The 27,187-nt window shown below is 45.3% G+C and overlaps 1 protein-coding gene and 1 long non-coding RNA gene across 2 annotated transcripts in view; one reads left to right on the top strand and one right to left on the bottom strand.

The window, feature by feature from the left end:
- LOC309654686 overlaps window positions 1-27,187 on the bottom strand; it is a 1,153,334-nt gene that overhangs the window by 880,225 nt on the left and 245,922 nt on the right. The window lies entirely within an intron of this gene.
- ST8SIA2 (ST8 alpha-N-acetyl-neuraminide alpha-2,8-sialyltransferase 2) overlaps window positions 1-27,187 on the top strand; it is a 91,682-nt gene extending 64,495 nt beyond the window's left edge. The window contains exon 7 of the mRNA XM_082449101.1: window positions 1-27,187. This exon is cut by the window's left edge and continues 5,525 nt beyond it. The gene's annotated coding sequence lies outside the window, so the exon portion shown is untranslated.

The raw sequence follows: 27,187 nt of genomic DNA, 5'->3' as shown, positions 1-27,187 counted from the left end.
TGGCCCACGTGGACCCTGCAGGGCAGGCCCAGCCAAAAAGGACTGCAGACTCCAGGGCGGAATATTGAGGTAAGTCAAGGTGAGGTTGGCGCTGCAAAACACCCCTTTGATTTATTTCAAAGTGCCTTCATTTTCTAGAACAAGGTTGTCACGGTAGAGCTGCAGGACAGTGTCTGTGATGGGATGCCTGACTCAGCACTTATGGAAAGTTGGCTGTTGCAAAGAAGACCACTTTGGGGTGAGCTGCTTTGCTCAAGGAAAGCCAAGATTGAGCTTTCCCATCCCCACGGCCAGGGTTGCAGTGAATGTAACTCAATGTACGGTTAAGTCCCCTACATATGAATGAGTTCCATTCTGAGAGCACATTCATAAGTCCACTTTGTTCGTAAGTCCAACAAAGTTAGCCTAGGTACCCAACGAACACAATCGGCTATATACCACTGCTTTTACGCTTGCTTCCAGACATCCTGAGCTTGAAATAAAGGTACCTGTACTATTGTACTCTATACAGTACTGTACAGTAAAGTATTGGGTTGGCCAAAAAGTGCCTTCGGTTTTTAAGTAAAAATAAAAGACATATTTTTCATTTTCTCCAAGAACTTTATTGAACAACCTATTCACCCTTTTATTCCACTACTTTCTGCTATTTTTCAGGCAACTTCATAATTCCATCTTCCCAAAACTTTTTATCTTTTTGAGCAAAGAACGGTTCCAGGTGCCTTTTACAGTCTTCCAGGGAATTGAAATTTTTTCCATTAAGAGAATTTTGTAAAGACCAAAATACATGGAAATACGAAGGTGCAATGTCTGTTGAATATGGTGGATGAATCAGAACTTCACAGCCAAGCTGTAACAGTTTTTGCCTCATCATCAAAGAAACATGCAGTCTTGCATTATCCTGATGGAATATTATGAGTTTTCTGTTGACTAATTCTGGACTCTTTTTGTCAAGTGTTGCTTTCAGTTGGTCTAATTGGGAGAAGTACTTGGAATTAATTGTTTGGTTTTCCAGAAGGAGCTCATAATAGAGGACTCCCTTCCAATCCCACCATACACACAACATCACCTTCTTTAGATGAAGACCGGCCTTTGGTGTGGTTGGTGGTGGTTCATTTCACTTGCCCCACCATCTCTTCCATTCCACATTGTTGTACAGTATCCACTTTTCATCACCCGTCACAATTTGTTTTAAAAATGGAATGTTTTCATTACATTTAAGTAGAGAATTGCATGTGGAAATACGGTCCAGAAGGTTTTTTTCACTTAATTTATGTGGAACCCAAACATCAAAGCAATGAACATAACCAAGCTGGTGCAAATGATTTTCAACACTTGATTTGGATATTTTGAGTGTGTTGGCTATCTCCCACGTGGTATAACATTGATTGTTCTCAATTAGTGTCTCGATCACTATCAACTCCAGCTGGTCTACCCAACCATGGAGCATCGTCCAGCAAGGAGCAATCTCCAGCATGAAACTTCGAAAGCCACTTTTCACACGACCGTTCGATCAGTCACAGCACTTTCTCCATACATTACGCAAATCTTTTTTTTTTTTTTTTTTGCATTTTGGTTGCATTTTTACCTTTCTTGAAATAATAAAGAATAATATGCCAAAAATGTTGCTTTTCTTTCTTCAATATTAAAATGGTTACACAAAAATTCACCAAGTTTGATAAGTCTTTTTTTAAATGCACGCTGATATGACAGCTGTCACATACAATCTAACAAAATCGTTTCAAATGAAGTTAAAAACAACTAAGTGCTACTAGAGCCATCTGACAGAAAAAAACGAATGAACATTTTGGCCAACCCAATACACAAAAGTACAACTACTTGCAGAGGATGCACACACGTGACAATGTACGTCAGACATGTGAACTAACTTACGTAATTGGACATGCAAACGCACATTCGCATCTTTGAAAGTTCGCAACTTGAAGCTTCATATGTAGGGGACTCACTGTAACAACAACTGTGACTTCTCGTGCTCAGGAGTATCTCTGGGCAAGAGCTCTGGGACAGGTACCAGATGACCCAGAAGCCTGCCATTCAAGAGCCCAGGGGACATGGATGAGTCACTCAACACCCGTGCCTTCTCGGCTATAAAATGGAGAAGACAGCTACCTACCTTCCTCCCAGAGTAATTGTGAAAATGCAAATAAAGGATGGGGCAGAGAGAAAAGTCGGATGGGGGTAAGTGGGAGCCAATGAAATGCACGCAGCCGTGAGTTTTAGGATTCTGCTCATGTAATTGCCCTGCTTAAACCTGTCAGTGGCTTTCCTTCACCCTTGGAAGAGAATTCGAAGCATCTTACCATGGCTTATGTAGTCTTGAATGCTCCCCTCCCCTCTGGCTCACTACACACCAGCCACACAGGCTTTTTTGCTTCTCCTAGTACTTTCCAGACTCATTCCAGCCTTTGCACGTTCTGTCCCCTCTGCCTGGAAATCTTCTTCTCCATCTCCTTGCAGACACACCTCATCTTTCAAGTCTCAAACTGAACATCACCTCCGGGGGAGTCTGTCCCAGGTCTCTCTCAGCCAATCACTCTCTATAACATACACATTATCCTGCTAGGTGGTCCTTATAAACCATCTGAATTGTCTCACTTATTTTGTAGTTCTCAACCCTGAGAAAATTCATAAAAGACCCCCATGTCCAGGCCACAATGGGGACAAGTTTAATCAATATCCCCAGAAACAAATGAGGGACATAAGTATTAAAAAAAAAAAAAAAAAAACTCCTTCTAGTGCACAGCCAGGATTGGGAAACACTGACATACTTGCTCCCCTGTTTATTGTTTGCCTGCCCTTCTAAACTGTTCAGTGGGGACTTGTTTTCCATAGCAGTGTCTTGTGTCCTGGGTAGCAGAAGTGGCCACCCTCCACGGTTATGGTTAATGTCTTTTCTTGGGGCGCTGGCAACAGACTACGGTGTGAACACTTTCCTGGCCCTCTCAGGAGGCGCAGATGAGCTCTGAATTTTCACAGTGACACTTTCTCCCCTGTGGCCCCTGCAGGTAGATGACCAGCATTTTACCCCTTTAGCTGAGCTGGCGGGTGGAGTTTTTCCAGTCTCCTTCCACCTACTCAGACCTTCATGACTCTTGCCCTACATGAGAGGCTCATCCCCAGCCCCACTCCAAAGACCTTGGCCAGCTCAGCTGCACATTGGAGCCACTGGGGGAGTTTAAAACCTACTGGTACCTGGACCCCACACCCCGGGATTCTGATGTGATTGGTCTGGAGTGTGGCCTGTGCATCTCCAGAAGCTCCCCAGCTGGTGCTGAGGTGCAGCCCCAGCTGGAAAGTGCTGACCCAGACCCAGTTCCTGAACCCCGGCACCTCTTCCACAGCAGCCCAGCTCAGGTCTCTGGTTGGAGGCCATGCTTTCATTTATGGCTTCTGAGGGTTTTCTTCCTTGATTTCAGGTTGGCAGGTTTTATTGTTGCTGCTCCTGTGTCAGTCATGTCCAGGACTCAGGACTGTTGAGTGCTTGATGCAGGAGGAAAGGCTTGGCTGCCATATTGCTTGCTTCTCCTTCCAAAATGCAAGCTCCATGAAGACAAGGACCCTGTCTGGTGTGTTCCTTGGAGACTCTTCAGCTGCTGGAACTGTGCTCGGCACAGAGAAGGCACTTAGTAAACTCCCATTGCATGAATGAAAGAACGAGCATGAGCTGCACAGGTGTGTGAGTGCTTCGAAGAAAGACTTGTACCTCATTGATCCCCAAAGTTGGGAGGAGTCCCACCTCATGGAGAGAACACCAAGGCATACTAAAGACGAACAGAGATTGCTCCCACTTCCTCAGCTAGGCCCTGCATTCTGGTGATTTCTATCACACTTATCCTTAGCAATAGCCCTGTGTGTTTCATTGCCCCCACTTCACAGAGTAGATAAGCAAGGTTCTCAGAGGTTAAAAATTTGCTCAAGATGCCAAAACTCATAAGTGGATGGTTTGATGTCAAAGCCAACACTGTTAACACCAGCCCACCCTGCTAGCCCCTCAAGACCACTTAATTCTCTGAACCTACTACCGTGTGGTCATGGAGAGAGAACAGGACTTGCCTTCCTTCCACCCAGACTCCACACAGGCTCCTCATTGACTCTTCCCACCAGCGGAGCTGCTATAGACCCAGAACACACCTGTGCAGCAATGTCAATTGTTAAACTACTTCCTTGCCAATTGGTCAAGAGCTACAGACACCAGCCCCCAGTATCCCGTGATCCAGCACTGTGGCCAGAGTCCACTCTGATTGGTCAGGGCCCCTCTGAATTGTTTAATAGTTCGCATATCACCCCTGCTCCCACACCCTCCAGTCAGGAGGGCTGCTTGGGCATTTTGGACCACTGGGCAAGACACCAGAGCCTCATCACATTGGTGTTTTTGTGGAAGCCAAGCCTAGAGAAGTGGCTGCCTTTTCTCCCTCTTGTTTTCCATGGGTACATCCTTTAACCCAGAGAACATGATCTGTGTGGCCCTGTGAGTACAGATTGCAAATTCAGTTCTAGAAGTGTGGGGAGGCACACGAAGAAGGAGAGGCATCTTAGGACAGTCAGGCAAGACCGGTGATGGGAAACAACTATTTTGAATAGTATCTGTGAGGGCTGGCAGGCAGAAGGGTGATGGGGTATGGAGGGGGTGGCAGAGGACCAGAAAAGAACAGATAATGTTTATTGAGCTCTAACTAAATGCTTTACATGGACTAAGTCATTTAAACCTCACGGCCACCGCTTTCATGTGGATGCTATTAATATTCCCACTTGGCAGATGATAAAACTGAGGCAAAGAAGCTGGTTAACTTGCTCAAGATCAAAAAGCTAGGAAGTGGTCGAGCTGGGATTTGAACCCCAGTCCTCGGGTTCCAAAGGGGTTCAGGAAGCCCCTAAGCTTCACCTTGATCAGCATCCCTTGATGCCCTGGGGTCTGCATTAGCCTTGCTGTTGAGTGACCCAGCTGGTTCCCACAGGTGCTGTTCCCACACCAGTTTCAGCCACTAGCCCCTCCACACCCCAAGCTGTCACCCCCAGGCCCACCCAGTGGAAACTCTCATTAGTGCAGTGACAGTGACAGGCACTGGCTGCACAGCCTTGGGCCCTGTGGATGCAGCTGCTGCCTTTTGAACTTGGCAGGGAAGCTGGGACTAGACATTCCCACCTGCACATGCTGGGCCGCTTGGCCTGGTGTCTGGGAATGAGATGGGAGCAGCCAAACCATGGGCTGCTAGAAAAATGTGGAATCACCTTCTGGCAGAGGCCAGGCTGGAAACGAGAAGTAAAACCAATGAAACAGAGGACAGAAAGGCATGAATGACGAGCAAGAAGACCACAGATACAGGATGGGAAATGTTCTGGTGCTTCCCTGTGGCCTCTGCAAGATGTCACCAGCTATCCTAGTCAGGACTTCTGCTCCAACAGCATGCCTCAAAATTAGGTGTTCATACCAGACTGGGTTACAGCAGAGAGGTGGCCTCCAGCCCTCTGCAGCATTGGGAAACTTGGGGACCTCAGACAAACCAGGTCTAACCTCTCCTCTACAGCATTCTGCCTGCAGCGTGGGCTGGGTCCAGCTGCTTCACTTCCTGTCTCTGTTTCCTCATCAGTAAACTGAGAAAAGAAACCTCCTGGCTCAGATGCTCTTGGAATTGAACCTGATGAGACATGTTGAGTCCTTCACCCACAGAAGGCAGCTGATAAATGCAGGGCAACTCACTGCCTTCTTTGCCAGCCACTCTCCCAGGCTCAGGGAGCAAGGACTAGTGTGTGGAGAGTTCTCAGCTCCCACCTGGCTCAGCTCACCTCCTTGGCTGTCTTTGCAGCAAGTAGGAGGGCCTGACAGGCAGTAGGTGCCCAATAATGAAGGAATGCCTGTTGAATGAATGAATGTCCTGGTGCTTCCCTGTTTCCTGAAAACATTTCTCTCTGGCTACTCACCAGATGGGCTGCCCAGGCCTCGGTTTCCATACCTGAACAGAATAGGTAGGTTTCTCCACCTCCCTCTACCAGAGAGCTGCAGGAGTGTTCATAGTAATGGAACAGACAGCTGAGGGTTTTGAATGCTGGTCGGCACCCCTAGTTTAGTGTCAGCACCCCTCAATTCCTTCTCTATTGCATTCCAGAAGAGGCACTCTTTTCCAAATGGCTTGATATCCCTGCAACACCCTGAGTCAAGTAGTCTTAGAATTGTCCATTTGTTGAGTGTCTAGCATGTGTCAGCCACTGCCTTGGGCCCTTTGGCTAGATAATCTCCCTCCTCCATAAGTGCTGTAAGGTCAGGATTATTTATCCCCATTTTACAGATGAGGGGGCCGAGGCCCATGGCTTATCAGATGGCTAGTAAGTGGTCAAGCTAGGGTTTAACCCAGGTTGAGAATTCTTTCTATGAATCTCTGCCTCCCTATCTGCACAGCAATTGAAGCCCATGCATTCATTCACTCACTCATTCATTCATCTATATATCCATTCCTTTAAGAAACATCAGGGCGTTCCCACCAGGTGTCATGACACATGAACACTCTGTCCATGGTCTTGAGGGACTCATAGTCCAGGGGTGGGAGTGGAGGAGGGAGGGTGGAGATATGTTACAGCGCCGTAAGGGTTAATGTAGAGGAATGAGCAATTGCTGCTGAGAGAGAGAGAGAGGGAGAACAGAAAGAAAGGAGCAAAGAACTCTGCTTGTAGGAAGGTACACCAGGGAGGACACTAGGGGACATGCTTCACAGAGGAGGGGGCATTTGAATTCCTGCAGTAAATGAGTGTTCCCCTTGCTGCTAGGTCTCTAATTCATGCACTACAGATTCTTCCTCTTCAACTTACCATTCTTTATGACGACCTCTACTACTGAGGGGAAGCAGAACTTGGAAACAAGCCCTAGAGACTGAATTCATGCACTTATGAAGACAGCTCCCCTTTCCTCTACACACACAGGGACCACAAAGGGAGAGGGAGGGATGGGACACTCTGGCTCTCATCCTCCCATACTCCCAAAGCATGGTGACTGTCCAGCTCTGGGGCAGCTCTGGGGTGTAGTTCACATGCACAGTACACAACCCCCAACTAACGAGCCACTCAACAGATGGCACCAACAAGAACAAGTAAGGAGAAGGCTCCCAGTGTGCCTAACCACGTCATCTTCCAGTCATTCATTCAATGTCATGGACACACTGAGAGGCAGCAAGGAACTAGCCCTGTTCCAGGCATTGTGGGAGACGTAACCCCTGCCTCTGCAGGTTCAAGTCTAATGGAACAATTATGTACAACCAAGGCAGAACGAAATAAAAGGGAACCACCTATCCAAGCTGGGGGGGATTCAGAACAGGTTTCACAGAGGAGATGATAGATGAGCTGGGCCTTGAATGCGTGGAATTTTGATAGATGGATAGACTCTCGACTGCCCTCTCTGGGAAGTTTCCCCTCCTTGGTGACAGCAAAGGACAGGGGATGGCTCAAGCAGCTGGCTGCCACACTGCTGCCAATTTCCGCCAATTCACAAAAGCCACCAAAGGAATCAGCCCTGCCATCACCAGTCCCGCCACCCCTCTAGGTCTCGATGCTGCCCCAGGGGAGGCCACTTGGATTCACGAGAACGTTGATTTGTGGATAATGGTCTCTGCCGTGCCAGGGGGAGGAAGAACAGGCAGGTGCCCACTCAGTAGGCAGCTGTTGTCCACTGTGTCAGCTTGTTTTTTCCAATCCAAGCCCACGCCTCATGGCTTCATCTTCTTCCCACTGTGCCTTCCCCCAAGGTGTGGCTAACAAGACCTCGGTGTTCCATTTCTAATCACAGTTTCCTTGGTTGGTTTGCAGCTCTTCTCACTGTAATACCAGTCACCCGTCCAGTCCTTGAGGAAACGCTACAGCGTTTCCCAGGATGGCTGTTAACTACATTGGCCCTTGAAACCCATATCCTCTCTCTCCTGGTCTTTCTCAGGGAGGATAGTATTCTCTTGCTCCTCACCAATGGGAGTCAAGCGAATAGAAAGGAGCAGCTAAGGATGAAAGTAGTGGCAGCTCCATAGACCTCTGAGCTGGGTGAGCAGGACTGTGTTCTTTTTCTTGCAGGAGACCCTCTAACCATAGCAACGGGGGTGGGTGGGGGGCTGCTGAGTGTACTCCTGGCTGCCTTCTCTGCTCCACCCGATCAACAATAAGCTGCGCTCTTGGACCTCCTCACTGTGGCCATGCACTGTGGTTCCCTCCTCCTAATCTCTTCACTTTATCCCAGTCCCTACTGTAGGGGATCTGCTCTCTTGATTTACTTAACACTTTTAATTCTACCAAATGCAACAGGCAGAATAGGTCCACATATATATAAGGACAACCTTATGTCCTTACAGACACCCTAAATAGTTCCTCAAGAAATATATTATCAACATGGTCATTACTTATCCTAATATATGTGTGTCCTCCAAAACAATAGATTATCTAACCAAATCTACTGAATGGTAGAAAAAGTTGGAGTTAGAGGTAGCCAGACACCTTAATGCATCTCTTGTACTCTGGCATGAGAATTCAAAATTATACATAAAAGATGCCCAACCCAGCAACCACAAGTTCCTCTGACTATGTCCAAGATGAGAGGGCTCTGAGTCTGCTCCCTCTCATGTCCTGAGCCACTGGCATCACTATGCCCAATCTTCTGATGTAGCATCTCCATTTGCCCGCTCCTTGTGGCCTTGACTAGCCATGTCCTCCCTAGCTCACGACCATTCATTACTGCTGTCTTCCATCTGGCCCAACACACTGAGTGGACCCCGGAGTGATTGATCCCTGGCTCATCTCAGAGTCTCTTCAAAGAAATCTCCCCTTGGGTGGCCCAGGTGGACAAAGACAGGAATTTCTTGGACCTCACCCCTTAGGTATTCCACCCCCAGCCAATCAGCTGTGAGCATTGGAGGGAACTGCACTCAAGCCCCAGAGGAAAATGGAAGCTCAGACTGGAGGAGCCATCTGGACAATTCAAAATATTGAAATTGCTTCTCTCAACCCCAATCTGGTGTGGGCAGTCGTGAACAGATCATGGAAGAGACACATCTCTGTTACTTGATGAAGTCTCTTTTCATATTTGCTCCTTTATCTGGATTGATTTTGTTGTGGAAAATAAGATAACAAACTCAGAGTTTAAAATAAGGTTCTGTCTTAGGGAACCCTCCTACACTGTTGGTGGAAATGTAAGTTGGTGTAGCCACTGTGGAAAGCAGTATGGAAGTTCCTCAGAAAAATAAAAATAGAATTTCCACATGATCCAGCAATCCCAGTCCTGGGCCTATATACAGACAAAACTATAATTCAAAAAGATACATGCGCCCCTATGTTCATAGCAGCGCTATTCACAATAGCTAAGACATGGAAACAACCTAAATGTCCATCAACAGATGAATGGATAAAGAAGATTTGGTGTATATATATACAATGAAATACTACTCAGTCATTTAAAAAAAGAATGAAATAATGCCATTTGCAGCAACGTAATGCAACTAGAGATTATCATACTAAGTGAAGTAAGTCAGAAGGAGAAGGACAAATACAATATGACACCAGTTATATGTGGAGTCTAAACTATGACACAAATGAACCTATCTATGAAACAGAAACAGAATCATGGACATAGAGAACAGACTGGTGGTTGCAAAGGGGGAGGGGGTTGGAGGAGGGATGGAGTGGGAGGTTGGTGTTAGCAGAGGTAAGCTTTTATATATAGAATGGATAAACAACAAGGTCCTACTGTATAGCACAATGAACTATATTCAATGTCCTATGATAAACCATAATGGAAAAGAATATAAAAAAACAATGTACAACTGAATCACTTTGCTGTACAGCAGTAATTAACACAACATTGTAAATCAACTGTACTTCAATTTTTTTAAAAAAATAAGGCTTTGTCTTTACTGAAAAGCTGCATGGAAGAAGAGGGTGAAGAGAATTCTCACAAGTAGAAGCAAACTGACAACTGCACCTCTACTGCTGAATGCATAAAAATTACAGGCTTTCTTTCATACCAAGGTGCAACCTGAGATCCTCTCTGAGAAGTGCCTTGTGGTCTGCATGGGAGGAAGGGCTCAAGCTTTCCCTCAGATAATATGAAGACAAATCTTATAATTTAACCAACTCTGAAAGGGCTATGTGAATGGGGTGCAGATGACATTTATTTTAAAAGGGTCAGGAGGTTTGTCTAGTAAGACATTAAAGAGATATCATTTCGTTGCAATTATAGGTTTCTTCCTCCCACCATAGGTTACGTGGGTGCACCTCTATCTATTATGGAGTAAATCTCTTTATTTCAATCACCTCTTCTCCACCTACAGTCTCATGTACATCAGTATTAGGAAGCTTATTTTTCCATTCAGGTTACATTATTCTTTGTTCAGTTTATTCTGCTTGAGATCATTCTGCTGTCAAGAATTCCTTGTCCAGTGGCAAGGAAACATAAATAATTAAAATTTCACTTCTTACCCAGATACCTATGACTTCTTATGCTCTCTTCCTCAAGGTCTCCTGGTTAAACCTGAGCCAAGTTTTCCCAATTCTCAATGCCAATTGTTACAATTCTAGCCCCCAGTGTCATCTTTCAGATTTACAAATGTTCCTCTTTTTATTAGGAAAACATAAGACCATTCATTCTCACCATTCTTTCTGTATTTTAAAAACTCAGATATGTTAGTAAGATTCAGCCAGGAAAACAGAAACCTCTCTAGGTATTTTGAACAGGAAGGGATTTAGTGCAGGGAATTAGAGGTTTACAATACTCTTGGATAAACTGAGAAGATAAAGTCAGGGAAAGCCAAAACTAACTTTCAGGAAATGAGAGAGTACAGAGACCCCCCCAAAAAAAACACTGCCACTAGTGATCTATGCTGCCCATTGCCCTAAAGTGGGTCAACTTTAGGGGGCAGTCCCAGAAGCCACTGGCAAAAGCTCATGTCTACTGTTTTCTGAAGTTCATGAAACTGTCCAAAAATTTGCAGGTGCAATAGCGACTTCTGTTTTTATTTTCTGCTTCTAAATCACATCTGAATGCCTCCCATTCTGAATCTAAATTAGAATCCTGCTGATAAGGGATGCTGGGAAGTGTAGTTCTCAGAATTCCAACCCCACAAATATAGCAGAGACTTTATAAGGGAGCAGGGATGAATGTTAGTTTCCCACATCTAATACACCAAGTGTCCACATTTCTCCAAGCACTATGTTAGTGGAGATAGATATAGATGTAGATAGATAATTATAGATATATATTCTACATTTCCACATTTTCCACATGAAGAAATGGAGATCAGACTTGTTAGGTAATTTGTCCAAGGACATACAACCAACAAGTGACAACTGATCTCGCTTCTGAGCCCATGCTCTTTCTACAACATTCTCCTGTCTCACAGAATATTTAGGACACAAACTTTCATAACTTATACTGTCCTTCCTGCAGTGCATCTTCAGAAACTTGCCAGGAACAAATTTCTCCCACTCCAGGGGCAGCCAGTACGGGTGTCTTATTTCATAGCATTTCCATGCAGCTTTGTCTCCCCCTCTCCAGTGGTATTCCGCCTCAGATGGTCCTGATGCTGGCTGCCCATGTCTCCTCTACCAGCTTCAACTGATCCCTAGTTATCTGGGGTTTGTCCACTTTTAACTTGATGTTGTTAACTTCCAAGCTAGTACACGGAGGAGTCCCAGCAAGCCTCCACTCCAACTTCCAAGGTGTCTCTTCAGAAGGTCTGTGATGACCTCTGAAAGTCTGCTAGTCTCCAGTCCAATCTTTCAGGAAATACTAAAGTTTCCCAGGATTGCTGTCAACTGCACAGGCCACTCAGGTGCAACTCAGCTTTCTCCTGATCTTTTTCAGGGATAGTGGAAGTCTCCTGCCACCCTCTAATGGGAGTCAAACTAGACAGGGAAGAAGAGTTGAGGAGGAAAGCAGTAGCAGCTCCTTAAATTGCTCAGCTGGGCTAGCAGGAGCCTATAATTTTTCTTCTGACCTAGGGACAAAAGGACTTTTCTTGGCTATGAGGAGCAGGGTCGAAGTACCTAATGATGTCATCAGTCAGGATCCCACTAATGTGACCATAATCTCCAGTTTCCCATCCTGAACAAGGGCATTATTCTTACCCTGTCCGTGGACATGAAGGATGTACAGTCTTAAATCTGAGCCTCCCACTTACAAGAGGAAGAAATGAATGGCAGGAATAAATGCAGTGTGGTAAATAGTGGTGTGCCTCACAATTTGCTTTCTCAGTTAAAAAGAAAGGGGAAAAATCTAACAGGAGGCTCTCCCCTGAATCATATCTGGAGGTGGGGGTAGAGGACAGAAGAGAAGCCCATTCTACAAAGTGGTGCCTTTTCAAAAATATTTAAGGTAATAAATTGACAGGACAGTCATCAAGACTGATGAAAAGATGTTGGAGGAAGCAAGGTGAAATCGAGACACCAGCTCTACTCCTGCCTATACCAGATGGTGACTCTGAACCCAGCCTATTTAAAAGGGCATGCACAATGAGGGCAATCTAGCTTTTTTCTAGAACTGGGGCACAAAGAGGAGCCCTGTCTGCTTATGACTTAGGCGTTGTCCTTGCCAATCCTGAGAGAGAATCTAAAGAACAATGTGACTTCCATTATGGAATTACAGTGAGGTTTCCCCGGGAAACATTAAGTCATAGGCTAGATTCAAACCAAACTTTTCATTAGCATGTGCTAAAGGCAGAAAGCTGGCCTGGATGGTGTGGAGGACATTGTTCTAGCTCCGTAATTCTAGCCCCTGGTTCCTATGTGTGACATCAGGTGACTGCCATCAGAGCTCAACTCAGAGGCCCTTAGCTCTACACCAGGGAACTGGAAGATGTCAAATGATCGCATATAAAAGCAGTGTTGATTAACTGAGTCCCAATAATCTTCTAAACACTATACCAGGGTTCAAAAGCTAAACCCCAAGCACAAAGCATTTGTTTGTCCTCCCTTTAGAAAGCGCAAACAATGACTCATTTCTACTGGAGACAAAATAAAGCCTGTGAGAGCTCAGTCCAGGCTGTAACTTCAACATGGTGTCCCTGTGTCTCACATACACCACCCACTCCCCGAAGTCTCCCTTCATTCTGCCATATTCTTTGAGAAAAAAAAGAACCAGCTAAATTACAATGTGTTTCTGGAAATCAGGTGTTTTATGACTCCCTATAAAGAGAACAAAGTGGGCTCTCATCAAGCTTTAAATAAACCATTAAATAAACTCTTAAAACAGTAAGAGACCCTCTGCCTCTTCTACATTGAAAAATTTATGATAAAGCCACACTATTCTTTTCTTTCACACTCTGAAGGTTTATGGTACCATTCATAGCACAACGTTTTAGGTCTTGAGGGCATATTGGGTGGATGAATTTGTGATCTGGATGATGAGAAAGGAAACACCCTTTTCCACATACATTGGCCCTACTCTACCAAGCTTCCTTGAATTAACCATGGTCTGTCATCTACAAAAATGCTCCAAAATTAAGAAATCTACTTATTACCCTTGCTAAAGAGGAGGAAGACAGAGTGAGTAAAAATGCTCATTTTCTCTTCCTGAATGGCAGTCAGACAGAGCTGTCCCAAGTTCCAATAAAGACAGAAGTGAGATGTATGCACAACTCAAGGCGTGGGCGTCCTATTAGAAAGGGGGTTTTCTAAAAATTGTGAGAACGTGTCTTCTGCATCAAGATGGGGGTTTAAAGCATCCATCCACCTCTACTTCCTTCAGAAACCCTATTAAAATATTTAAAAAGGGATACAAATTCTCTGGCACATAAAGAATGGGAGAGAAAATGAGAAATTGGGAAGATGAAAAGCAGATGGGTGAATGTCTTGGCTATGCTGTAAGCTGGCAGCAGGAAAGGTGGCGCCAGGTGCCCATGAATTTGGGTATGAAGATGAGGCTAAAAACAGGAAAACTGGTTAAAAGACTTTAAAGAAGTGATTAGACCCTCTGATTTCCTCTCCCCTCTAAGAAACTGGATGATGGCTCCTCCCACACCTAACACTGAAGCAGATGAAACCAAAGAATATGTACAGAACAGAGGAACTGAATTACCCTATGCATACTCAGTGCTGAGACGCCCCTCACCACCCATTCCGCCTCCTTTCCTCTTCCAGAGATTGGCTACTAGGCCTCACTCTCTAGGTAAAAGAGTAGAAGAGACTTCTTCTGGAATATGACCAACTCAAGAGAAAAAACCATAAAGATACTGACACCTGAGGCCAGCCAGATCCCTGTACACTGAAGCTCACAATCAAAAAGCCTGTGGCAAAGGCAGCAACGGTCAACAAGCATTCATCTGCTCTCCACGCTACCCAACCCACTTTCGTTTGGGGGTTAACTGTAACTAGATCTGGCCAGTTGACTGTAGGCAGGCGTGGCATGGTACTTCTGGAATAAAACATAAGAACCAGCATACAACCATCTGGCTGTCTGTTTCCCTATGAGGTGCACAAAGAGACTGAAGGATCGAGATGAGACAACTCCAGAATGAGGGAACCTCCATCAGCCTGGGTCCCTGAGTGTGGAATAGAGTTCAATAGCAACCTTCACTGCTTATGTTATGTGCAAATTTACCCTTTATTGTGTTAAGCCACTGAGAACTGGAGATTGTTTCAAAACAAAAGTCTAGTCTCTCCTGACTAACACAAAGCCACATACACACACACACACACACACACACACACACACACACACGGTTTTCAAACACCATTTAGGTATACAATGGTAAAATGTGAGCACTCAAGGATTATCAGACATCTGGTCTGTCACCCTTCCAATTGTATCTCTTGGTCAAAGTCCCTCTTAAGGAATCTCTAGAACAAATCTTCTTTGACACATGGGAAATTCACCACACTGCCACCCAGCAGCCCTGGTTCTCCCAGCTCTGGTACCTTAATTTCTAACTCAGACATATATCAGGTCACAGTCTACAGTGTCCTCCAATTCCAGGGAATAATAACTTTCCAGGTGGTCCTCCAGATGGCTCCTCTCCCCTACAGAGTGTGGATTGGGATATGGGGTGGGTCGCATCACATACCAACAATTCTCCCCCCAAATATCCTCTCTTTTCAGTTTCCAGTTTTGATTACTTTATACCCTTGAGATGGGTGATGGACTAAGGGTCAGGACACTGGTTTAAGTCACTCCCTTTGTAAGCCCTGCTTAGATGTCTACCTCCTGGTCTTGGAATATGAAGGTGCTTGGCTGCTTTTGTTTTTTTCTTGGCCTTTGGCATCTCAGCTAAAGGAGAGACAGAAAGTCCTGTTTTAACATGCTGTTACAGGTAATGGTTCAGGCAGCTTACTTGAAAGCCCACCCTACAGGGTCAGATGATGTCAGAGACCTAGATTTGTAGAGCTCCCTCTCTAAGGACCCAGAAAATAGACATCTGGTAACTCGAGCACCATGATTATGGCTGATTGAAACTTCAAGAACTGTAAGAAGATGTGGGCCACACTATAGCAATCTGAAACAAGATGAAATTCTATTATCTGCCTCTTTCTTCTGGTTTACAATCTCATTGAAATCAGAATTTCAGATTAGCTGCATCTGTGTTACCATGACATCAAATTGTTTGTTGCTAGAACAGTACCTTAGCCAAGAAGTTAAACTTCATAGCGATGGGCCAATGGAAATAGGAGTTTGTACAGAGGCTCTCCTGGTGTTAGAGAATGATTTGGAAGCTGAAGTGCCCTTCTTCAGTCACTAAGAGGTTTCCAAATGGTGCCCATGCTTCTGAAGATCAATTGTTGAACAAACTGAATCACAGTTACAAAATGTTATTGCTGGAGGGGACCTTGGAGACATTTGAAGCTGAATCCAATAAGTGGTAAGCACACTGGCTCTCAGATCCTGGGCTCATGGCAAACATCTAATTCATCTCACTACGCTGCTCACAAAGCCCAGCCTCAGCCAGTACCCATCAATGCAAGATGGCATGAAAGATGAAATCTATTGGCCAGTTCTACCTGATTCCCTTATTGTACAGGTGAGGAACGTTGTCCTATCACTTGCTCAAAGTCAAAAGCAAGGAAAAGACCAGACTTCCCTGTTCCATGCTCTTTCAACCACTCCACCCTGAATAAATGGGAAAACAAGCATTTCTCTCTTACATACCTTTGGTCCATTCTTCCCATCAAGTCTCTCCAAACACTCAAGGCTTACTCTAGTTGTAGGTATGATTCAGATTCCATACTTACCAGTCTCGTTTGAGCCACAGTACTTCTGCTTTTCCATTCTGGGATCCCCCCAAGAAGCATCAAATTAAGATCAAATGCTTTTGAATGGGCCAGAACCACTTAATTCATTATTTCTAGAGCCTCCTGACCTTAACAAAAAGTCAGTGTTACGCTTTCAAGTTAAAAGGCCTAATATATTCCTGGAAAAGTAAAAATGGAATACTTCCAAGTTCCATTTTATAGATGCACTAAGCTCTTGGATGTGATTGCATTTGAGGTCTTGAGTCTAGAAGGGACAAAAGAACACCAAAATCATCCCTTCTGACTCTCAGCATCTTTCTGAATCTTTTCCAGATGAACTTGCCTACCTCTGTCCAGAATGGAAAGTGGTTGTAGGTTAGAGGTGAACCAGAAATGCAGACATAGAGAAATAGTGCATTCTATTCTTGGACTGCACATGACCACTCCATATGCGGGTAGGGCGGGGGCAAGCCCAAACATATGGTGCTCCATCTGTAAGATGGGGCTGGCTGGGTCCCATGAATGGCTTTTAATACAAGTAGATTCAGCCTGACTTGGTCTGCGTCCAAAGGAGGCAGAAAAGCCAGTGCTTCAAATATTTTGTAAATCCATTGAAATTAATGGCACAAAACAAGACTCATTTGTATTCTGCCTAATTTAAAAGATGTCTGCTTGGTGTAAAGTAATGAATTACTAGGGGGGTGTTTGGACTGAGTGTTCAACATTCTCCTTTAAGAAACAAAAAGCCTTTTTGTTCCTTCTTTCAAGCCATCCTCTGTTAAGTTATTTTGTACCATTTCCCCTCAGGAAATCCACTAAGCATTTTGGCTTCTGTAATGAGCTGCATTTCATAAAGTCCACAACACTGGACACAGATGATCCTACTTCAACTTCCCAAGACCAGGTTGGGAGGGAGAATTCAAGAAGATGCTCTTTCAAAAGCTGCCTAATGGAGCCATCTTGTTTATGCCCTCCCAGTAAATCTCCAAGGACCACTTGTCATTAGCATCAGTAGCATACTCAGTGAGCAGGAGACCTTGCCCTTCCTGAATGCAACAGGAGAGAACTTGGAGTTCATCCTTGAATGATTGCACTGGGCTTCCATGCCTCATATTCCACTGGAATATCTCCATGGGCTCATGTGCAGCCCCAGCACTGTTCAGTCAATGAACTAGCCGTCCACTCTCAGGATAATGATGATAACGGGAATGATACACTGAGATCCTGCTCTGTGCCAGGCATCATGCTACACATTACATGTGAAGTGTCTGATTCCATTCTTACAATAACTTCATAAGATAGTCTCTGTCCTCCACACTTTTCAGATGAAGAGGCTGAAGTTTAAAAAGTTGCCAAGGTCAGGGACTTCCCTGGGTAAGACTCCGTGTTCCCAATGGAGGGGGCCCGGCGTTCAATCCCTGGTCAGGGAACTAGATCCCACATGCATGCCGCAACTAAGAGTTCACATGCTGCAGCTAAGAAGTCTGCATGCCGCAACTAAAGATCCCACATGCCACAGCTAAGGCCTGGCGCAGCCAAAATAACTAAATAATAAATAAATATATTTTTTAAAAAGGTGCCAAGGTCAAAGAGATAGTGACTGGCAGACCAAGAACACTGGTGTTCCTGCCCCAAAGGCTATGCTGAGATTGAACAGCAAAAGGTGGTGCAGCTGTCCCTATGAACACCCACTTAAGCTGTTGCATCTCTCCATAGGACAGCCCAGCCTCTTTAAAGTACTAGTTAACTCAAACTAGGACTGACAAGAAAAGCAATCACGCTCTAGTCATGACCCTCAGTCAAATCAGTGTAGGGCAGAAACCTGCACAAAACCTCAATGGCATCATTCCCACATGGATGGGACTGGTTTCCTCAGTACCATATTATATGACTCAGATCAAGACCCCCCGATCAAGGCAAAAGTTCACCAAAAACACCACATTGCCCATCTTTCCCTTTGAAGGGAAGACTGATTTATGGTCCATTCTTGGCTGTCATAGTCACGTGCTTTTCAAATCTATTTCAGCAACATAGACCTTACCTCCCTCAAATGAAACTGACAAACAGACCCCTTCATCTTAAGAGAGGGTAGGTGACTCATAGCTTTCTTCTCCTCCAAAGGACAAACCCTGAAGATTCTAAGGAATTTAAAGGTTCCAAACATCACCATTGGAAATCCAGGGTTTTAGACCCATTTTCCACCTTCTACCTGTAAGGATCCTGGCAGACCTGGAGTCAGGGACACATTTCCCAGTTTCTTGCTAGGAAACACAGTTATTGTGGAAAGCTACTGGGCTTATGGTTAACAAGAGCCATTTTCATAATTGCACCCATTAAGCTAACTATACCACCTAGGTGATCACAGCAGGTGCAGTTCAAGGGAACTCAAGCCTGAATCATTTCCAGGAGAGAGTGTTAATAGAACCCTTTGGTCAGAAGCAGCTTCTCTTTTGCAGGAGGCACGTGGCACGTGCAAGGTGATCATGCCTTTTTTATTGCTTGGTTTGAAGGAGGTCATTGCATCTGTTTGTTATGTGTCTTTTGGTGCTTTCAAGATGGGGGTGAAAGGAATAAGGAAATTAAAAGGAGATGGTTTTAGCTCTTCAGTATCCATTCTAAAAGAATTTATCCTAAAAGAATAAAATATGGATTTCTTGTAAAAATGGATCAGGGGATTTCTTTCTTTGCTGGAAAATCAGATGTTCTTTTCCTTTTTTTTTTTTTTTTCTCTTTTTTTTTTATGGTCCCTTCTCTTCTCTGTCTTCATTTCAACACCCAGCATGAGGCTTAGCACAATTTATTTCAGGTTCCCCTATCACAGAGCACACCCATCAGAGTTCTTCATTGAGAAGCTATTTGTCAGCAGCTGACCCAGCAAGTGGTAATGTCGGCAAGTTTCATGGGCATGGTTGTATTATAAAAGTTAAAAAGTAGTGTGAGGAGATGCTGAGCTGAGCTGAGCTGGAGCTTGGTCCCAGGAAGAGGGCTGGCTGCACAGCTCAGAGCCATCTCCTGCTTCTAGAAGAAAATTCCCTACTGAGCCCAGGTCCTGGAAAATTGATGATATGCTGAGTCACTGGTCCCCTGCCTCCTCACCACCTTCCCTGGACAAAGAAGTTAACCAGCAACCCGCACCCTCCCCCCCTCCACGTGCCTCCCCCTCATCCCCACTCTGCCCCTGAGCATACAAGCCTGTGTCCTCTACTCCCTAATTCAAGACCGCCCCTCCCTCCTTCTCCAACATCGAATCTGTAAATAAGCCCAGGGTTCTGCCCCCTGAAGAAAGGGCCTTTCAGTCTTGAAACATGTGTTGCAGACACGAATCGCAGCCCTCAGTTCAGTGCACAAGTAATAAAACTTGCCTCATCTTTCTATAACTCAAGTTTATTTCTATTTTGAGCCATCACTCCACAGGGCTGGGGGAAACTCTAACTCAATCAATTCAGAATTTCCTCACCTCCCTGTGACTATGCCTAAATCCTGGGGACTTATTTGGTTCACAGCATGGGGGCAGGGGTGCCATCTGGTCTTTGGTGTCAATTTATCAACCCACGCATCCACCAGCACCCCCTTCATTCCTCTCTTCCATGTGCTTCAGGCCAGCTCTCCACTGCTTCTATGCCTGTTGGAGGGTCCAGGAATGATTCTGTTCTTCTGGGACTCAGGGTAGGTCTGGTGGGGCTGAGGATGGTCACCCAGCTTCCGGGCTCTACCCTTGATGTCTCTGTAAACACGCTCACTGCCTGGGGATCTCACCTTCCCTGAAGCACAGTCGCGTGTGGGACTCTGTTGGATTTGTTGAGTTTGACATAACTTCTTGCTGCTGTGACTGCAAGATGATCACGGTGGAGTAGGGGAGGCAAAGACAGGAATAATCAAGGGACAAAAACAGTCAACATCTTTTAGAAGTATGTCACCACCCTCCAGGTGGCCACACAGGAACAGCCCAGGTGTGGTCTGTTTGCCACCCTTTGTAGAAGGTGATACAAGAGAGGGTTGGAAAGAGCCTTCCCTGGTGGTCCAGTGGTTAAGAATCCACCTTCCAATGCAGGGGACACAGGTTCGATCCCTAGTCAGGGAACTAAGATCCCACATGCCCCGGGGCAGCTAAGCCCGCAGGCTCTAGAGCCCATGCGCCACGACTAGAGAGAAGCCCGTGTGCCGCCCATGCGTCGCAACTAAGACCGGACGCAGCCAAATAAATAAATATAAAATTTTTTTTTAATTAAAAATAAATAAATAAAAATAAGAGAGGGTTGGAGACAAGGCAGCCTGTGGTCATGGTAGGGACAAACCAGGACCCCGTCCCTGGAAAGCAGGTTGTGAGCTGGAATGGGCAGCAGAATATCTTAGGAAAGAGCATCCCCCCATGCAGACAGGGCTGGCCCTCCCCAGAGCTTCTGGGCATTTGTGTGGCGAGCTCCTAAGGCACTAGGATCTATCTCCTTGCAGCTGACACCTTCCTTCATCTGACGCAACATACACCCTGTGCTCAGGACGGGCTCCCCGAGGCTCCTGGGGTCCTTCCAGCGGCTCAGGGAGTGGAGCTTGTGGCTGTTGTTGAGTGAAGGCTCTCCTGTTTTTCAGCCTTCACCTCTCAGGTATGAGCTTTCCGAACCCGCACAGGAGCGCTCTCCTCCTGCCCACCAGGGGAAACAGTGGTGATTCCCTGGCCGGCATCCTTGAGATGGTGAGTTCTGGGGTCAGGAGACCTCGGTTCAAACTCTGGCCATGACTCAACCTAGCAGTGTGCTTGGGTCTCCCAGAAGCTCCCCTTTATCTATTTTTAAATGCACAGGTGCTCATAAGAACTGAACAAGAACATCTGTGTGAAATCCTTAGCCCAGTGTCCGGCACACAGTGAGAGCTGACGACACAGAGACTTCAGCTAATTCCATCCTCACAACCACCAGCTTCACCCCAGCCCATCTCCTCACCCCTCTTCCTGGACAGGCAGACCTAGGGGAGGGGTCCTCCAAACTCCCTCCCCTCCTCCGAGGAGCGGGGCACAGGCCCCTGCTGCCCCCGTCCCCAGGAAAGCCCTGTCTTTAAGACCTGAGCCAGGGGGCTCTGATTTTGTCCTGCATTTGTGGAGTGAAGGGCTGATTACAATACCCTCTTTTCCTCCCCACTCCACTCAGCCTTAGCAAGCTTCACTCCACGTGGGGGACATGTCCTGAGTGACCCAGGTAGCATCAGGGGCCCAGGACCATGCTGCTTCTGTGCCAGCAACTCCTCACTGGGCAATCTTACTGCCTTTGCTATAAGCTGAACTTTCCAGGCCAACTCACTGTCCCTTAATGTCTGAGAGTGTCACCTTGACCCTAGTTTATGGATAAAGAGGTCTGCAAAACAAGGGTCTCTGACATTGAGTCCCAATATTTCTGAGACTCAAATGGTCAGAAGCCAGAGCCTGAAGTATTCATTTCTGGTGGCTTTGGGGCAGAAGCTGCGATTTTCCTTTGGAACGGGCTCTCCCTGCTTCTGGGAAAAAGCATTCTGGTGCCTCTTTTACAGGGTGCAGACACAAGTCCCGTGTAAGTATCTGGATAAAAAATCTGGATGCAAACGCTCCTATTGGGTTGTGGATCTCCAGTTTTGATAACGTAGAAGGAGATCTCTGCAGGGGTTAGGGGATATCTCTCCAAAGATGATTTTGATGCTAGCTAATTTCTGACAGCTCCAACCTGGCCAGACACAGGGGTGGGAGCTCTAGAACTAAGGTGGGAGCTGGGGTGAGGGGATAGGAACACCAGACCGAATCAGGTGTGGAAGGAGAGACCTCATAACTTTGGCAGACCTGGGGCTCAGCAAAAAGGTTGCTATAGGGAGGGGAGCGAGGACAGAGACAGAATGATGTGTTTTGCAGGAAGTGAAACCCCAGAGCCAATTTTAAGGTTTTATTTTCTTTCATGTAATTCCTTCAAGTCTTGGTGAAGCTTTTAAAAAGATCAATGTTTGTGTTAGTCCATTAGAAAATAAAGGGAAGAGGACTTACCTGGCAGTCCAGTGGTTAAGACTCCACGCTTCCAATGCAGGGGTACAGGTTCGATCCCTGGTAGGGGAACTAATATCCCACATGCCACACGGCCTGGCCTAAAACAAAGAAAGGAAAGGGAAGAGTCAGTGTTTAACTTTGGGGCCAAGGCAGACTTCTGGAGGAGGAGGGGACCCCTTCTCTCTAGGGAAGTGTTCCCCATTCAGAACTTGTGGGTGGATTTCCCCAATGTATGCGAAAGATGCACACTGACTTGCTCAAAAAGCATCTGATGCCACGGTCATTTATCTTCTGAGAGAGGGAGACATAAGAATGCATATAAATTCATTAACTCACCATTTATTTCTAAGCACACACTGTGTGCCAGGCCCTGTGCAAGGTGGTCAGGATACAGGGTGAAGAGAACAGCGGTGGTTCTTGCCCAGATGGAGTATCCATCACCAGGAATGGATGAACAGGAAAATAATCATTCTACAGGCAATGTATTAATTAGGGCTCTGCTGAGTGCAACAAAAGAGAAGAACAGAGGACCATGAGAGAATATCATGAGCAACCTAATCTACAACTTTGATTATTTTATTGGAACATTATACTTTATTATGTTTTCAATAGATTATTATATTATTTAAACATCAAGTTTTATTGGCGTTTCATCATAACAACAATTGACATCTGGTAAAAATGAGGTTCCAGACACTGTCTCGGTTTGCTTGCTTCTGAGACATGCTTCCAGAATGGAATTCTGGCTGTTGCCCCCACAAACACAGCGTGAGGGCAAGAGTGGCCCAGAAAAGAGGGCTGGTCAGGAACAGGTGGGTATCATGGGCTGACCTGTGTTCCAGCAAAAATTCATATGTTGAAGTCCTGAGCCCCAGAACCTCAGAATGTGACTATGTTTGGAGACAGGGCCTTCAAAGAGGTAATTAAGTGAAAATGAATTCATTGGGGTGGGCCCTAATCCAATAGGACTGGCGTCTTTATAAGAAGAGGAGGTTAGGACCCAGACACACACACAGAGAAGACGGTGTAAAGATACAGGGAGAAGACGGCTGTCTGCAAGCCAAGGAGAGAGGCCTCAGGAGAAAGTGCCTTAGCCAACACCTTGATTTTAGACTTCCAGCCTCCAGAACCAGGAGAAAATATACTTCTGTTGTTTAAGCTCCCCAGTCTGCAGTATTTTGTTATGGCAGCCCTAGCAAACTAACGGTGGGAAAGACTTTCCAGAAGGAGGCGAGGACCCGGCCCCAGCCAGCAGAGCTCTCTCCTCTGCCTGCTTAGCATCCCCACTGCTGTCCTCTGTGTCCTGTGTGCTGGCTGAGAGTCAGGCCTCCCCTCCTCTCAGAGCAGATGTGGGCCCCCTGCTCCTAGAGGCGGGGGAGGGGGGGGAGGGGCCCCTCAGGGACTGAGGGCAGTACTGCCCTTTTTTTTTTAACTTTTTATTTTATATTAGAGTATAGTTGATTAACCATGCTGTGATAGTTTCAGGTGTGATTCAGTTATACCTATAAATGTATCTATTCTTTTTCAAATTCTTTTCCCATTTAGGTTGTTACATAATATTGAGCAGAGTTCCCTGTGCTATTTCTGAGAGCGGACTTTATCTTCCCCGATGCCCAATCATCCCTTTCGCCAGACTGACTGTTAGCCAAAAATTGAGTGCCTGATCTACCCTCCTGCAGACTCCTGTGAGTGTCACATATTTCTTGCCTTCTCCCCTCTTCCTTCAACCATTGGGTGAATACAAAGCAATCTCCTGAAAGTCCACAGCAGCAATTGTCTCTCCCAGAACAAGGGGCATATGGAGCTTGTAGTTTAAAGAAGATAATCTCCTCAGATTTAATGAGAGCCACTGTGAAAACAGAGTCCCTAGGAAAAAGGGGAAAAGCACCACAATAATAAAAAAAAAAAAAATCCATCCAATTAGTGTCTCTAACACAGCCTCATTATACATCCACTTCTGACATTTGCCAGTGGTGTTAGATTTGAGCTGCAAAAATGTCTTTTGAAAGGAAAATTGACATTTGCCTAACCACCCTCCACCCCCTCGAATCCTAAGACTTAAGCACTTACCATGGCAGCTGGGATTAGGAAAAGAAGCAGAGGGGCCATGAGTGAACTAACTCATGTTGGAGGAGGAAGAGACTCTGGTGATCAGGGAGGGGGAGAGGGCGAGAGAACATGACAGCTACACGTGAATGACCCTCCTCTTCCGTGTCTCTGTGTGATTTCCTTTTTAGGGAACATTTAATAAGATACAGAAGCCAGATTTGGTTGAGCTGAATGCAGGATCGCCATGGCAACCTTCCTTTGGAGGTTATCCTAGTCAGGTAGTGACAGCAAAGCTGAGTTAAAGGTCATCCCTGCCAAGAAAGATGGGCATTGATAAAGTATTTTAACAAGACACGTAGGAGCTGGTATTTGAAAGCTACCCGCAGAGGATCAACTAGGCCCTAGGAATGGGATGCAAACAATAGCAGGGTGAGAACGGGGCGTCCTGTGAGGGATTCCATCAGAGCCCCATGCTGGAGCTGTAAACACCTCGTCCTACACAAGGAGAGCTCGTGTCTCCACCAAAAGCTCAGACTTGATGCGATTCGTAATTGTTCAATGGAAGGGTTAAAAACCATTTTAACCAGGCCTCTGGATGGTAAAGAAATACACCTGTGCCACTCTGTGCCCAAGACATTTTCAGGAATTCCTGAAACGTCTGAACAAGCCAAATTTTTGCAAATGGAACAGCACTGACCTTCTTTATCACTCCCAGAGATGTTTTATTTAATCTCTTTTCTATTAGAATATCACTTTATTCTTTTTATAAATTTATTTTATTTTATTTATTTTTGTCTGCGTTGGGTCTTTGTCCCTGCACGCGGGCTTTCTCTAGTTGTGGCGAGCAGGGTCTACTCTTGGTTGCGGTGCACGGGCTTCTCATTGTGGTGGCTTCTCTTGTTGCGGAGCATGGGCTCTAGGTGTGCAGGCTTCAGTAGTTGCGGCACGTGGTCTCAGTAGTTGTGGCTCACAGGCTCTAGAGCACAGCCTCAGTAGTTGTGGCACGTGGGCTTAGTTGCTCTGCAGCATGTGGGATCTTCCCAGACCAAGGATCAAACCCGTGTCCCCTGCATTGGCAGGCGGATTCTTAACCACTGTGCCACCAGGGAAGTCCCTAAAACATCAGTTTAAAATCTTAGAGTTAAGAACCCTTTTTTTTTTTGCATGATGCTGAAGCCAGAATTCTTTGAGGAAACCACATAAATATGGATGTCTGTGTGGCTGGCCCCGAGGAGAAGATGTAAAAGTGAATTCTAAGCATAAGAAAATAACACAAAGTAACCCAACCTTTCTCATAAATGAACAAATGCCAATTTAAATAACAAAAAAACATGAAAATAATATTTTGCTTATCAGATAATCAAAGATCTAGAAGTGTGGTAATACCTAGAGTTGATGGGATGTGAGGAAACGAGCATTCTTATACACTCTTGGTAGGAGTGTAAATTGGTGCCACTCAGTGGAAGACAATTTGTAAATATCTATCAAAATTTAAAATGGACCTCCCTTTGAGCTGGAAATTCCACTTCTGCCTATCTGCTCTCATGCAAAGATATATGGACACAGATATTCATTCATTGCAACACTGTTTGTATTAGCAAAAGATTAGAAACAACATAAAAGTCCATCCACAGGATAGTGATGGAAGAAATTATGAAACATTCATAGAATGGAATAATAGAAAGAACGAAAGAGATTTATGGGCGCTGACATAGAATTATCTCCCTGATATATTACATGAAAAAAGCAAGTGAGCATTGTAAGCATCATATGCTCACCTATACTTTTCCACAATTACAAAATTTCACTATGTGCATATATTAATTGTTCAATTTAAAAAGTTAGGATTAGAAGGTCATCTGGGATTGGAATTGTGAACCATTTGTCCCACACAGTGGACATTGTTGGTACCTCCCCAGCATCCATTTCTCCCTTCCTCCCTCACAGAATCTCAGTTTTGTTCAGGACTCCATCCATCCCTTAAGCAGCCCATGTGATTCAAGGGACATAAACCTACCCAGCTCCAGTGGTGGGCCCTGAGCCAGTGGGTTTCCGATTTGAGGGGGCATCAGAACCAGCTGGAGGGCTTATTAAATCATAGAATGTCTGATTCAGTAGATCTAGAGGGGGGACCCTGAGAATTTTCATATCAAAGAAGCACTGATGCTGCTGGTCAGGGGACCATACCTTGAGAACCCATGATTAGAGCCAGAAAACTCCTCCTTTTTGTCAACGATGGCTTCAGAGCTATGACGCCTATACCATCTGAGATATTTGATGTGAGTCTGATGGGATGTTTTTTGGGAGACCACTTGCTTCTCTTAAAAGAGAAGCACAGGGCAAGCCAGACTTTCTCTCTCTTCCCCCAACCCAAACACGAGCAGGACAGGGATGAAACCCTGACTGTTACTGGCAGGTATCTTATAACCACAAGAGAAATCAACCTTAAGATGTCACTGACACTGTGAAAGGTGGAGCAGAAAGATGAAAAGCTCTGAGTCCTGTATCTGAGGTCCATCCCACTGCTAGACTTCCTTCCACATGAGCCGATACATTTGATTACAGTTCAAGCCCCTCTACGCTGTTTCTGTTACCTGCAGACAAATACTTCCCAACTGGCAGAAGCCTAGAAGATATTATTTTCAAATATTTAAAGTTAAAACAATTTTTCTTTATGGCAAAATGCCATAAACTTAGCATAGGCTAATAACAGGTTGGGGAAAATATTTGCAACATGCACCTTACATACCCCATTTCAGTTAATACCCTGGTCAAGTGAGCCTTCTTGCTCTTTCTAAATCCAGTGCCACACAGAGGAAGATAATGAAGGAATACAATTCTGAATCAAAGCTCAGGAAAAGAACATTATTTAATAAGTAGCTCTGCAGGGTCAGAGCCTACAAAGAGGTTATAACACTCAGAAAAACATCCCTAAAAATT

The sequence above is a fragment of the Balaenoptera physalus genome (assembly GCF_965194825.1).
Source record: "Balaenoptera physalus genome assembly, chromosome: 2".
In the NCBI taxonomy this organism is placed as follows: domain Eukaryota; kingdom Metazoa; phylum Chordata; class Mammalia; order Artiodactyla; family Balaenopteridae; genus Balaenoptera; species Balaenoptera physalus.
Note: the sequence above shows the minus strand (reverse complement) of the source record. Positions and strands in the feature narration are given on the sequence as shown.